Source organism: Physeter macrocephalus, chromosome 20 (assembly GCF_002837175.3).
Source record: "Physeter macrocephalus isolate SW-GA chromosome 20, ASM283717v5, whole genome shotgun sequence".
Taxonomy (NCBI): domain Eukaryota; kingdom Metazoa; phylum Chordata; class Mammalia; order Artiodactyla; family Physeteridae; genus Physeter; species Physeter macrocephalus.
In genome coordinates, this window is record NC_041233.1 from 24,023,274 (window position 1) to 24,026,245 (window position 2,972).

Here is a 2,972-nt window from a genome sequence, read left to right on the forward strand (position 1 = left end):
AAATACTGTATGCTAACACATATATATGGAATCTAAAAAAAAAAATGGTTCTGAAGAACCTAGGGGCAGGACAGGAATAAAGATGCAGACATAGAGAATGGATTTGAGGACACGGGGAGGGGGAAGGGTAAGCTGGGACGAAGTGAGATAGTGGCATGGACATATATACACTACCAAATGTAAAATAGATAAGTAGTAGGAAGCAGCTGCATAGCACTGACATCAGCTCAGTGCTTTGTGACCACCTAGAGGGGTGGGATAGGGAGGATGGGAGGGAGACTCAAGAGGGAGGCGATATGGTGATATATGTATATGTATAGCTGATTCACTTTGTTATAAAGCAGAAACTAACACACCATTGTAAAGCAATTATACTCCAATAAAGATGTTTAAAAAAATAAAAAATACAAAAAAAAAATAAATGAGCTTTTGAGAAAGAATAATTTGGGGGACTAGCAACCATGGCCTAACTATATAAAATGCGCTTTTTGAGGCAAGTCTATGATTGATATAGCATTTTTTTCACAAGTTCCTGCAACCTTTTCTACCTCTTCACAAGCTAAAATAACAACTATTCAGAATAATTAAAATTGTGATATGTAAGGATAATAAAGGTATATTATATAAATAAATAATATATATAGCCTTGTGGATAATGATTTTTATTTTTTATTATTAATTTTTTTTGCAGTACGCGGGCCTCTCACTGTTGTGGCCTCTCCCCTGCGGAGCACAGGCTCCGGACGCGCACGCTCAGCGGCCATGGCTCACGGGCCCAGCCGCTCCGCGGCATGTGGGATCTTCCCGGACCGGGGCACGAACCCGTGTCCCCTACCATCGGCAGGCAGACTCTCAATCACTGCGCCACCAGGGAAGCTCGATAATGATTTTTAAATTGCCAAATTTGAAAAGCATAATACTTAAAAACTTAAGATTTGTAACAATGGATTTCCATGGTTAAATGTCTTTATTTGTTTTATTTATTACCTATGACCATAAAAAGACTTATTTAACACAATTTAAAAGTCTCTGGCTCTAAAAGGTAAAAGTAGTATAATGGAAAGACACAAGATGGGGAATCAGGACACACGGGGTCTAATTCTGTTGCTCTGCAGTGAAAGCACAATTTATGCAGCTCATTAACTTCTTTGGGCCTTAGTTTTCTCATTGAAAATGTTCACGGTTAGAGATCATTATCTCTAAGTCTCCTTATAACTCTAGGTTAATATCATAAATGCTTATGATTATGATTTTTTTCTGGGTTCATGTTTTATCATGTAAATAAGATTTCTTGACATTTGTTTTTCATGCACATGGAGACTTGAAAGATAGGTATACAATGGATTTTAAAATTATTTAAGTTGAAGTTTTTAGACATTAAATTGAAATACAGGATAATCAGTACAGTGATGCTTCTATTTAAAGGCAACACACAATTCATTTTCTCTGCCTGGGTGTGAGAACTGAAGAATTTTCCAGTAGCAGTGAACCAGTATTGAGCATCAACGTCAAGACCTGTCATGATTTAAATTTTGTCTGTGCTATAATACTGCAGCTTATACCCTTCCTATGGTGGAAATGTGTACGTTAGCTTCAAAAGTGTGGTGCTGAAGAGAGTATGTGGAAATTTCATTCCCTTTCTTCTGTCTCACAACTCATACTTTCACACTAAAAAAACATTTCTGTCACAGCCTCGGGTCAATGTAGCCCAAAGAGTTATGAGATTTTAAAAAAAATATCTTTTGCTAGGTTAGTTCTGTTTTATGATCTGCTATGAAATGGGTTAAAGAAAAGGATCTGGGGGCTTCCCTGGTGGCACAGTGGTTAAGAATCTGGCTGCCACTGCTGGGGACATGGGTTCAAGCCCTGGTCTGGGAAGATCCCACCTGCCGTGCAGCAATTAAGCCCGTGCGCCACAACTACTGAACCTGCGCTCTAGAGCCTGCGAGCCACAACTACTGAGCCCACATGCCACAACTACTGAAGCCCGTGCGCCTAGAGCCTGTGCTCTGCAACAAGAGAAGCCACCGCAATGAGAAGCCCGCGCACCGCAAATGAAGAGTAGCCAGCCCCTGCTCACCGCAACTAGAGAAAGCCCAGTGCAGCCAAAAATAAATAAATAAATTTATGAAAAAAAAGAAAGGTCAGAGAAAACTTACACTATTTACAGTCGAGTAATGCTTTTTAGTAATTTATGTTTATGCATGATCAAAGTGATTTTTGAAAAAGATGAATAAAAGAGTAATATTAGGTATTAGTTTGCTTCACACCACTTTGACTTTGAAGATACACAATGATGAAATGTGTGTGTCCTCATACTGGTTCTGTTTAACTTTTTTTGTAAGCTTGACAAATTTACCGTCAAGAAAATACCTATTTAGCTGGAAATCAAAGTTTGAATGTTTTAAAGCTTAGTGCACTTTCAACTTAAAGAATTATTATATTGCCCAAAAATGTAAAACGTAGAACGATGAAGCAGAGAAACTTCTAATGAGAGCTATTCACTCCTGAACCACCTTATAATTATTTTTGTTTCTCTAAAGAGTTTTTACATCAAAATTCCTTGTGATCAATATTACAAGTTCCATCAGTTTAACAAGGCCAGTTATCAAGGGATCATATTAGATGAAATTAATACTCCCTTCTCTGTCAAGTGAGCAGAATGGTGGAGTGACTGCTCCAAGTCATTCAGCATTTCAACAGCAATGCCAAAAATGTTAGTGAGGATGTGGAGAAAAGGGAATCCTCAGGCACTAGTGGGAATGTAAATTGGTTCAGCCAGTATGGAAAACAGCATGAAGATTCCTCAAAACATTAAGACTAGAACTACCATATGATCCAGCAATTCCACTTCTGAGTATTTATCCAAAGGAAACCAATCACTATGTCGAAGAGATATCTTCAGCTCCCCCACCATATTCATTTCAGCATTATTTACAATAGCCAGGACATGGAAACAACCTAAGTGTCCA

The 2,972-nt window shown here is 38.3% G+C and overlaps 1 protein-coding gene across 4 annotated transcripts in view; it reads right to left on the reverse strand.

The window, feature by feature from the left end:
- The window catches only part of MICU1 (mitochondrial calcium uptake 1), a 202,499-nt gene that overhangs the window by 85,914 nt on the left and 113,613 nt on the right, over window positions 1-2,972 (reverse strand). The gene's annotated exons all lie outside the window — the stretch shown is intronic.